At 45.6% G+C, this 12,312-nt stretch overlaps 1 pseudogene; it reads right to left on the bottom strand.

The window, feature by feature from the left end:
- Positions 1–334: 334 nt before the first annotated feature.
- LOC136528668 (protein DETOXIFICATION 16-like) lies at positions 335–8,644 on the bottom strand (annotated as a pseudogene).
- Between the last annotated feature and the right edge of the window lie 3,668 nt (positions 8,645–12,312).

Below are 12,312 nucleotides of genomic sequence, written 5' to 3'. Positions count from 1 at the left end.
TATATATATATATATATATCCCTGTCTGTAACAGCATCATCATATAAGAAGTCACATCCATTCATTTAACAGCCTTTCAATCAAGAGATGGCACCGATTATAACGTGGGTGGTAGAAATGATAGGCAAGCTTGATTAGCGACCATAAGTAATGGCATGTCTTTTTCATCCCACTTAAAAAAATATGGGTCTTGGGATTACCCACGTTTTGTAGGATGCGGCCATTTGGAGGACAATGGTGGCATATATTCCTAAATCCATTTTTTTGCGATAAATATTCCTAAATCCATGTGTTATACGCTATTGCATGAGCAGCTTTCCATGTCCGGCCCTGCTTCTGCTATAATATGTTGCATGAATCAAGGGACGCATTTATGTATCAAAATCCAGATTGCAAGTGGCAATGCTAATCATGCAGTACTGGTGTAAGTGGTATAGGCGTTTCCAAGTTCGTTTGCAGTTGGCTTCACCACCAGTGGATATGATAGCACTTCAATTTCAGGTTTCGGATGCGGGAGAGGAAGAACTGAACACTCTGTTCTTAGCCTTCGTTGCCTATATATGGATTCAAAGGTTCAAAGTGAGATTTTCTGTACAAAGTTCTCAGTCATAAACGAAAATCAACTTATAATAAGAAAGTTTTGTAACCCTTATTTTGCTAATATACCAAAATGTAACAGTGAATGAATTTGATATATATACTGCACCCTTTATATAATGGTATAAAAGGTGAAGCCAAATTTCCATTTGGAGGCATTAGAGTTGTATACTAAATTGTAGATAGTAGTAGTAATATAAGAACGTGGGGTTGTAGTATCTAAGTGTGCAATTTGCAGGACCAATTCTTTGATCAGAGAGTCAATAAATGGTGGGAGACAGAATATATGTACCTCGCTATCCCAGTAGGTACAGACTGTGATGATCATGAGCAAAAGGACCTGTACCATGAGCCCACATATGATGCCCAACCAAAGCCCCTGTTTGTCAGTGAGACAAACGAACGACATCAGTCAATAAGTACGTACTGGAACACTGAGAAACATTCGTCACGCAAAAAAAAATTGGGGATAGTTTCATTTAGGAGAAGCTGGAAACCGCACCGTCCCACCGACACGCAGGACGAAAGCAAAGAGGTACGCAGACGGGATGCCCACGATGTAGTAGGCGCCAAGGTTAATGCAGGCACCGATCTTCCGACGAAAACGGATCGGATACGGACGGATATCACCCATATTACATTTGTTTTCATATTTCTATCTGGATTCGGATTCGAATACGGATAGTATCAACTATGTCGAATAGGATACGATTGGATATCGACATCATAAATATGCGATTTGAGTATTCGGATACGAATACGGTATCAGATGTTGGATATCCGGACTCGGATACGGACAGATCTCAACTCCTCTAAACGGATTCGGTTTCGAATACGGTCGGAAAATATCCGTACCGTTTTCATCCCTACTCTAGCCACACCTACAATCGCATCAAAAGAGAACGAACGCAATTTCGTGGTCTGTTTGGAATGCACGAATTTGGTAGAAACTCCATAACAGTTGAATTTCTGAAAGATGCAAGGAAAGTAGCTCAAACTCTGAACCTGAAAGAACGCACTGGATCCCATCGAAGAAATTGGAGACTGCAATGACGAGCATCATCTTCGCCACATACGTCACGACCTCCTCGTGTTAGGATCGATGTTTACCTTTGTGTGTGTAACCGTAGATCCGGGTAACATTCCATTCGCCGTGCGCGGTTGCGCTGTGACCTCGCGGACGCCGGTGTCGAGGCAGCTCCGGCTCGGTGGCGAGGTCCAGTGGCCCGGGTGGTGACCTGCAGGGGAGATGGCAGAGTCGGTGGGCCATCCCGTCGCTGGCAGCACGCTTTAGGATCGGATTAGGGTTTCTCTTTAGGCGGGTGTGGCGGCTCCGGTCAACCTCGTAGTCCGAGCCCTCACCCCCACATTCCTTTTATGTGTGCCGTGCGACAGGGGCCCTCTAACTGAGTTAGGGTTGGGCTCCCCCGATCAGGGAGCAGAGATAGGGCCCAATAGGCCGTTGGGCCTATTGGTGGAGATCAACTAACATTCTCCCTCTTGATCTCATTCCATCTTTCACTTTCATATCATTTGCTTTTGTTCATTCCATTACAGATTAGCTCATAGAGCATGTCTTATCGTCACGGTCCATTACCGATAGACTTAACAGCTACAACTCACTACTCTGTTCTGAAATAGATACTTATCTTTGGGCCTTCTTTTGTCCAGGAATATTTTAGGCTTTCCCTTAAACCCAAGCTAGCTACATGTTCTCTGAACACCATGTCCTCTGAACATGTTGGGTGGTAAGCCTTTTGTAAGCGGATCCGTGAGCATCCTTTCTGTTCTTATATGCTCAAGACTTATGACTTGATCCCGGACTTAATCTTTCACAACATAATACTCTATGTCAATGTGTTTGGCAGCACCACTTGACTTATGTTGTGAGCATACTGTACTGCCAGATTATAATCGCAGTATTACTTTAAGTGGTCTATAGATGTCGTCAACCACCTTCAAACCGGGTATGAACTTTGTTAGTTAGTTCACCTGCCCGTTGCCTCATATCACGCTACAAACTGTCATACATTATGGACGATGTAGTGACGGTTTGCTTTTGCTTTGAGCTTTTCCATGAAATAGCTCTCCTTTGCGAGATGATAGAAAATCCACGTCTGGATATGCATTCACTCTCGCATAATCAGAATCTGAATATCCCACCATGTGGAGTGAATCAGATCTTCTATATGTCATCATGAGGCCTTTTGTTCCTTGCAAATAATGCAAGACTTTCTTTACTAATTTCAGTGTTCTATTCCAGAATTGCTCTGAAATCTGCCAAGTAAAACCCGGTAACAAATACCAAGTCAGGGCGCGTACATACTTGAGCGTGTTGCAAGCTTCCGACAGCTGAAGCATATGGAACCACTTTCACTTTATCGATTGAGCTCATATTGGTTCCTGGGGCATTGAAAATCCCCATATCCGTCGTCCTTGACTACAGGAGCAGGTGAGGGACTATATTTGTGCATACTGAATTTCTTTAAGATCTTTTCCATGTATGCCTTTTGTGACAGTCATTATACCATTTTCTTCTATCTCGGTGAATCTCGATCCCTAGAACGAACGAGGCTTCGACAAGATCTTTCATATCAAGTTTTGAGAACAAAACTTCTTTGTCTCCTGTAGTAGACTGACATCACTACTAGCAAGTAAGATATCATTTACATACAGGATAAGAAAGATAAACTTCCCAATCTTAAACTTTGCATAGACACAATTGTCCTCTACATTCTCTTTAAAACCCAAAATTCTTTATTGTCTGATCAAACTTCAAGTACCACTGTCTTGAAGCTTGTTCTAATCCATGAATGGATTTCTTTAGGCGGCATCCCATTCGTTCTTTTCTTTCCATGACAAAACCTTCCGGTTGTGCCATGTAAACATTTTCCTCCAAGTCTCCGTTGAGGAATGCCGTGTTTACATCCATCTGATGTAATTCTCAATCATAATGTGCCACTAATGCTATTATTATTCTGAGAGAATCCTTACATGAGACTGGAGAAAAGGTCTCATTGCAATCAATCACTTCTCTTTGCACAAAACCTTTTGCCACAAGTCGGGCTTTATATCTCTCTATATTCCCTTGAGAGTCAAGTTTTGTCTTGTAGACCCATTTACAGCCTACTGTTTTGGCTCCTTTAGGAATTATTTTCAAGTCCCAAACTTTATTGGCATTCAATGATTTCATTTCATCTTCCATGGCCTTAAGCCACTTCGATGACTGATCACTACTCATGGCTTCTTCAAACGAGGCTTTGATAATCCTCCATTTGAAATTCTTTAGTGTTGTACACTTCATAATCAGCAGGAATAGCTGATTTTCTAACTCTTTGAGACCTTTTAGGGGCCTCCATATTTGGCACTTCTTCTGTTTGAGGCTGTTGTTGCTCCCCCTCATATGTGGCAATTGGTTCTATTGGATCCTGAAGAACAGGTTCCTCATTTTCACTCATTTTTGTCACAGGTGGGATAACAACAGGTGCTGGCACCACAGTCTCTAGCACTGTCGGTGCAGCTACAGCAGGTAGTGAGAAAATTGGCTCATAAATCATTGGAGTGGGCGCTTACACCCGCTTCACTTCAAGGTCAATTTCTCGAGCTACCATGCTCCCCCTCATCAATTTGTCCTCTAAGAAGACAGCGTGTCTCGTTTTCCACAAACTTTATATGTCTCTCTGGACAGTAGAAAACGAAAACTTTTTGACTTTTCTGTGTAGCCAATAAAATGGCAACTTATTGTTTTGGGATATAACTTCCCAATATTTAGGTTAAATACTTTAGCCTCAGCAGGGCTCCCCACACACACGCAAGTGGTTAAGTGAGGATACTCTTTCTGTCCACAACTCATACGGTGTTTTGAGCACCGACTTTCTTGATACTCTATTGAGAATATGAATGGCGGTTTTATCGCCTCCATCCACAGGCTCAACTGTAAGGTGGAGTAACATATCATACTGCCCACCATATCCATCAGGGTACGATTGATTCTTTTAGATACTCTATTCTGCTGAGGTTCGCTCGGTGTAGAATACTGAGCTACTATGCCATTCTTTTAGGGTATGCCGACCGTAGTACTCCCCCACGGTCAGACCTGACTATCTTAATCTTTAATATCTTAAATTTATCCAATACATCTTTTCTTTACATACTTTCCTTTTATGCATTCTCTGCATTGAACTTAATCTGAGAGCTCTAATGGAGGAAGAATATCATTCTTAACTTGTCTTTCTATTCTCCCCCTCGAAATATGGCCTAAACGATAGTGCCATAATTTCGACAACGCATCGTGAGCTCTCTTATGCCACCATTTCCAGAGTAACACTCTGTGACCAGCTTTATCAGCTAAGTGGCATATCTTTGAAGAGCCAGTGAACTGCTCTTTATTCTATCGAGGTACTTGGTGATCGTGTCACATTCTGGGATTGAGCCCACAATTATAGGTTCAATCATGTTCTTTATCACAGCCAAACATTTCTTGTTTGCAGTGACTCACTTCCTATGCTCAAAAGCCATAGGATATCTTTTGGGATTCAAAATCCCTTTCTTTAGTTGCCCAAGTGGCATCATTCTCTTTTGTCTCCCTCACCGGTGCCACAAACTCAGTGGAACACGGTGAGGTGACTACCCAGTCCACCTTAAACAAGATGAAAACCAAGTCAAATCTTTTCTTAACATAAAATTAACACCATTTGCATGCCTTGATTCCAACGTTGGTCAAAATCAAAACATACAATTATTCTTATACACTAATTCTACATCACCGTTGGGCAGAAATAGAATTAATGCATAAATCTTTAACTTTCACAACTGTTCTTACACACTAATTCTACATCACCGTTGGGCAGAAATAGAATTAATGCATAAATCATTAACTGTTATCAACTTTTCTTATACACTAATTCTACATCACCGTTGGACAGAAGTAGAATTAATGCATAAATCATTAACTTTTATAACTGTTCTCATGCACTAATTCTACATCACCGTTGGGCAGAAGTAGAATTAATGTATAAATCATTACAATTATGATATTGTTATTAACAACGTTGGTCAGAAAATAACAACATCATAATCATATCAAAACTCTTTTTCTCCAATACCACATTGGTTCAAAATAACTGGAGAATCAATAATTTCTTTAGCAGCAGAAAAACTTTTCTTTTTCTCCAAGTAAATAGCATGTTGGTTCAATATAACTGGAGAATATACTTTTTCTTTAGCTGTGGGAAAACTCTCTTTTCCTTTTAATTTTACCCACAGGGAAAATTTCTTTTTCTATTTTCTTTAATCCATTAATCAATTTCCAGGGAATAAACTTTTTCTGGAAAATCTTTTCTTTTCTCCAGTTAAATATCATGTCGGTTCAAAATCACTGGAGAATATACTTTTTTCTTTAGCAGCGGAAAAAACTTTCAATCAATTTCTTGAATTTTACCCACAGGTAAAATACCTTTTTCTATTTTTCTTTTGAGCCAATTTGTATTTTCAATTTTCTAGGAAAAAGAAAAAACCGAAACTGGCTCTTGCTTTTCCTGTGTCGGCCCAAAATGGCAAGGCGGCCCATGGCCCACGCCCGCGTGAGCGCTTCCCACGCTCTCCCCCGCGCCCAGCTGCCCGCGGCCTCCGCAGTGGCCCAGCCCAACATGGACAGCCCAGCGGCACGGCCCAGCCACGCGCGTGCACGTCGCCTCCGTGCCCAGGCCGCAACCTGGGCCTGGGCCGGGAAAACACCGCCCCGCCTGGGCCGCTTTTGGCCTGGCCACTGCCAGCCGTTGATCTTCATCGGACGGCTGGCCGATGATGTCGCGCGCATCAAAACCGCGACGCGTTCATCCTCCTGAAACCCTAGCCTCATTTGACTCCCCCCTTTCTCTCTCCACGCTCGCCGCTCTCTCTTCTCTCTTCCTCAGCGTAGCCGGAGCCACCGAGACGACACCGAGCGGGAGTGAGCAGCGAGCCACGGCGCCGTCGCCGGCCCCCTCGCCGGCGCGCGTGCTCCCCGACGGGTGAGCACGCCGCCGTCGAGTGGCCTGGCCGCGGCGCCCCCTTGACCGAGCCCGGCGAGCAACTGCCCCCGCTCGGCACTTCTTCTCCCGCGCCGGCGAAGGGACGTCCCGGCTCTTCTTTTCCCACGCCGGCGAGGGTGGATCCGTCCCCTTCCCTTTCTCCTTTCCCACCCCCTTCTTTTCGATTTGGATCTTTCTTTCCTCTTATCCGAACCGAACCGAAGGAGGGGATTAGGGTTAGGGTTTCTTTAATTCCTTTCTTTTCTTTTCTTTGATTTCTTTTGTTTCTTCTCGGATTCAACCGGTTAGGGATGAGGATCCGTCTAGGGTTAGGTTTAGGGTTCGTATGCCGACCCTGTTCTTTTCCCCTTTCTTTTCTGTTTTTCCTTTCTTTCTTCTAGGATTGAACCGATTAGTGATGGGGATTCGTTCTAGGGTTAGGGTTCTTGAGATCCTAATCCTCTTTCTTTACTGCTTCTCTGATCCGAACGCGGATCTGTTCTTTCTCCCCGCGCGGTGGCGGTGGTGACCGGGTTCCAGTGACATCCGCCACCCCCGGCCCCTTTTCTTTGCTTTTACCCGGTTAGGGTTAGGAATACACACTTGTAACCTGGCTCTGGTACCATTGTTAGGATCGATGTTTACCTTTGTGTGTGTAACCATAGATCCGGGTAACATTCCATTCGCCGCGCGCGGTTGCGCTGTGACCTCGCGGACGCCGGTGTCGAGGCAGCTCCGGCTCGGTGGCGAGGTCCAGTGGCCCGGGTGGTGACCTGCAGGGGAGATGGCGGAGTCGGTGGGCCATCCCGTCGCTGGCAGCACGCTTTAGGATCGGATTAGGGTTTCTCTTTAGGCGGGTGTGGCGGCTCCGGTCAACCTCGTAGTCCGAGCCCTCATCAAGACGTTGCTGTAGGCATGCCCCCAGACGTAGCGCACGCACACAAGGATGAGACCCACCGCCAGCCCTTCCGAGACAGCCAACAACACAACGACTCGCACCTCAAGGCGGGCGTCTTGAGGCCGCCGTGCACCCAGCTCATTGGACACGCGAGTGCTGCACCATGATCAGATCAAGTCAGCAGCACCAAAACAAGCAATGAGCAGCAGATCTTATATTAGGTGATGATCATGGCTTGATTTGGTTCAGAAGTTTATTACATACCTGATAGCAGAGCCAAGCCCAAAGGGGATCATCCACACGATGGTAGCAGTGTTGAGGCTGTAAATAAAACATGCCATTTGTTTTCATTTATGTTCAGCAATGTGGAGGAATTCGCATAAATAAACCTTGGCTTGGAACAATCAGTAACTTCAAATTGCAACCTGATCGATAGCACGGAGGTCTCCAATTGTGGGTTGGGAAGAAGGCCCGAAAGGAGCACAATGAGTTCAAACGACCACATTTCCAAGCTGCAATGCAATGCAACCTCATCAATGTGGCATGGCAAATGCGATTATTAGCCACTCATAAACTTCATCAAGACATGAACGACGTACCAGACCATGAGAGCCGACGGGATCGCGAGCCTGAAGAAGCTGAGCGCGTCACGGAAGGCCTCCGTGGAGAAGCCGGTCCACGTCTCCTTGCACGCGCTGGAAACCCTCACGTACACGGCCAGTATCGCCACATTGACCCAGTACGAGACGGCGTTGCTCAGCGCCGCGCCCTTGCTGCCCATCCCGAGCGGGTAAACCAGCGCCCAGCACACGACCAGGTGGCACGCGGCCGTCGCGCCGGCGCTCGCCATCACGGGCAGCACGATGTTCTGCGTCTGCAGGAACCGGACGTGGCACTGCAGCAGGCCGTAGGCGAAGAGCAACGGGATCATCTACCGGGCGTACGTGCCGGCCTCCGCGGCGATGTCCGCGTCCTGGCCGAACAGGAGGAGGATCTCGCCGGTGTAGAACCAGACGACAGCCAGAGGGAGGCTGACGAGGGTGAGAAGGAACATGGCGCGCTGCTTGTAGATGCCCAGGAGATAGTACTGCCGCGCGCCGAACGCTTGGCCGCAGAGTGTGTCTATAGCGCTTGCCATGCCTAGCTGCATGCTCAAAGAGAGGCAGAGCAATCAATTATTGCATATATTAAAAAAAACTGCATGGGTAGTAGAAACACACTTAGTTAATTAAGAAATGATTTACTCAGATACTGAAAGAGTATGTGCTAGTACTTACTGTAGGTTGTTGGGAGGTGATATCAGCTAATCACGAGATTAATCATGAGATTAAGTTAATGTTTAGTTTTAGTCCACCTGTCAGGTCCATATCCAACTAGATAAGCTTTGCCGTGATCAGCGGCAACCCTAAGTCATGTAGGGTGTGGCCCCCAAGCCCGCAGTCAAGGTTCTAAATCTCACTATCTGCCGCTATCTCTAGATATAGTTGTTTGCAGAGGAGAAAGCTATTTGCTTCTATGTACAATTTAGCTGTTTTTAGTCACTATAGCCCGATTTAGCCCACTATTAGCTATTTGAGAAGCATGATCGCTAAATGTCTTAGCCTGCTATTTAGAACATGACCGCAGTGCTATATATGTGAGGGGTGATGCCCCGTGCATCACGACCACGTGAAACACAACACCAAACTGGCCGATGGAGTATAGGATGGCTTTGGAAGGTTCACACCATGGCCCAGTTCGCTGGTCTGAAACTTTGTTGAAAAACACTGTTCCAGCTGAATTGTTATGAGAGAAAAATACTGTTCCGGCTGAAAAAGAAGCCGAACAAGCCGAATATTGGGTAAGCCGAACAGGGCGACATGTGCAAAGCAAACTCGGTGGCATCCAAAAGGTCGCCACTACCCAGTGTCTTCTCCAGATCATGGACAGAGGGCATCTAAGACCTCAGCATCATTAGCACCACCACAGACATGTGCATCACCACCAGAGGCTCCTATGACTACGCCGAACTCCTTTTTTTAAAGTGTCACCAAGGGAATAATCCCACACTTGGATAGTATTGATATATCATTATCTGCCTTATTTTTAGAGAACGAGGCAAAATCCGTGGGAGGCCTGTCTCCGATCTTGGGCCGCGGCGCTGTGAAGACCCTTTTCTCTCGGGCGAAGACAGTACAGCCTCCGCCCAAGCCACGGGAGCCTCTACCTTCGCTCCTGATTCTCCGCCTATGGACTCCTTCGGACATCTTCAGGGTCATGCTCGGGCTTTCGTACTACCGACAGCCGGTGGCGGAGGCCTTCTTGCTGCTGGCGGAGGCCTTCTGGGTTTCTTCCCGAAACGTGCGCGGACTCCACTTGAATTGTTGGGGTCACCGCTCCATCGCAGGCTCCAAGCGAAGCCTTCGCCTAGCATCCCTGTAAAACACTTACACAAATGTTCCAATAGTATTAGCTTGTGTTTGCACTGGCCTCTGCTACTCTTGTATTGGTGTTCCAATAGTTCCCCCTTGAGTGTGCGGTCCGATGCGAGCGAGCCGTGAACCTCAAGTGCGACACTAATACCGAGTGGCGGAGGCTTGCCCCTTTCCCCCCTGGGTCACCCGTATCGAACCGTTGGAGGGGCGACATGTCGCCGTTTGACTCGTTGTGGTGGCCCAGCGCCCTATGCTCGCGAACAGTCGCGACCGTTGGTGTTTGGAATTCGAAGCGTCCCCGTGGCCTATATAAAGGGTGAGTTGGTGGGGAGCTGTGACACCCTAAAATTTGCTTCTCTTGAAATAGAGCTAAAATGATTTAATTTTGTATTTTTATGCTCATGAAAACACGGGGAAACAATAAATTTTTATTAGATTAAAATTTATCTTAAGGCAGAAACATATTTGTTGTATTCATGCCGGTCATACCTTATGTTTCTATGTGCAAAATGTATTTTTTTTAAATACATTTAAGAGACCAATATCTATCTCTAGGAAATTTTCAGCTTCTTTCTGGAATTTAATTCTTACCTCCTTCACCTTAATCTTTATGTTCCAAGTTCCCAACAATCTTTTCATGAGCTCCAAATACTTTATTTGGGTTCAACATGTTCCAAAGTGTTTCTGGGAATTTTCCCCAAATTTTCGGAGGTCGGTCGAAGTATTTTTCGTGGCTTAAATATCAATTCTGGACTTTTCTAGAATTATTTTATTCATGAAATTAATTAATTCTGAAAATAAATAATATATCTCATTTTCCAACTAACTTTCAAAGCCCATGTGCAATAATCCTAATAAATCCTAAAGGCCCATGCATTTATTTACTAATGGGCTTTAATGATTATTTAGGCATATTAGTAAATATGGAGGGTGCAACATCAATTGGTACCCTAGGGTTTAGCACTGGACAAATAAATTTGTGTTGTTGCCTGCGGAAAGATGAACTTAACCAGGGCTGAATTGACCTAGTGGTTGGACCACCTGGTTCAATAGAGCGCAAGAGACCGAGCGGTTCAAAAATCTACAGCCTGTTTGGTTGGCTGGTTCGTATCATTGCTGGTTCGTTTATGTGAGAGAGAAGTACTGTTGGCTGGTTTATGTGAATAGTATCCATGTGAGGGGGCTGACCAGCCAGCCAGCCCCAGCCGATCGGGCTGCTAGTGCTTTTGTCCAATGCCACATGGCGCGTGGCCACCGGACCAACCGGGGGAACTGTTCCACCCTAGGGCCACTTGATAGGGTCCTGGCGGTTGGACCACGGACCATGACAGATGGCCCACCAGCGCATCCAGAGCGCGCACATATCTTGTTTTTTCTTCAAAAACGCTAACCGTGTTTTGTCCGATGCTTAGAAGCATACTTATCCATTGACAAATTTTAGTGTTTTGGAGCTCTCTGGTGAGTACCAGATTTGTCTAGTGGTTAGGGCACGGACATGAACAGTAACATCGGGCTACTCACACATTAAAAGAAGTTGAAAATTAGGGATCTGACATGTAGCCGTTACCCCTTGGTGGTTGGACCACTAGGGGGTGGTGGTTGATAGTGAGGCATGTCTAGTGCCGAGTGGAAGTCTAAAGGATCTAGTTGGCTCACACCTCTATAAATACTTGTTTGGCCAGCTTTTAGGGAGGTCTCTTGCCATTTGTTGAAGTGCATACACCCCTCTAAAGCTGAGAACACTGTCCCACTCCCTCCCTTGACTTAGCGATCACGTTTGTGAGAGATTGGGATCCTCTAGTGCATTGCCTTTGAGAGATTGCATTTGGCGGCACTAATTGATCTTTGTGGCTTGGAATTTCTTGTTACTCTTGGTGATTGTTGTCACCTATCCAACTTGGTGCTTGAGAAGATTGTTGAGAGTCTCTCTGTGATTGTTGCTGCCTCTGATCATTGGCTATTGTGAGGGGCTTTGTGTTCATGCAGAAGATTTGTAAAGAGTGACTCTAGTGAAATCAATAGAGGTTTGGAGAGATCCTTCGTGATCTACCAGCTCCTAGTGGTGCCCTATGTCATAGGGGTCGAGCTTGCGTGCTCGCTAGGCCAAGTGAAGCGGTGATCTAAGGATCCACCTCAACGGGGACGTAGGTTGCTGGTAAGCAACCAAATCTTGGGTGGAAATCTTTGTGTCATTACCCACGTTGGTTTGATTATCAACACTTGCAGTCTCACTTCATATATTGTGCTTGTGTTGCTTTTTGTGTTGCTCTAGCTTGTGTAGTTGCTAGCTCTCTTGTTAGTTGTGTAGTTTAGTAGTTGTTGTCACTAGCTCTGTGGTTGTTTAGTAGTGTCACTAGTTGTTTGTGTGCTTGCTAATTTAATTAGTATATAG

Source organism: Miscanthus floridulus, chromosome 19 (genome assembly GCF_019320115.1).
Source record: "Miscanthus floridulus cultivar M001 chromosome 19, ASM1932011v1, whole genome shotgun sequence".
Taxonomy (NCBI): domain Eukaryota; kingdom Viridiplantae; phylum Streptophyta; class Magnoliopsida; order Poales; family Poaceae; genus Miscanthus; species Miscanthus floridulus.
Note: the sequence above shows the minus strand (reverse complement) of the source record. Positions and strands in the feature narration are given on the sequence as shown.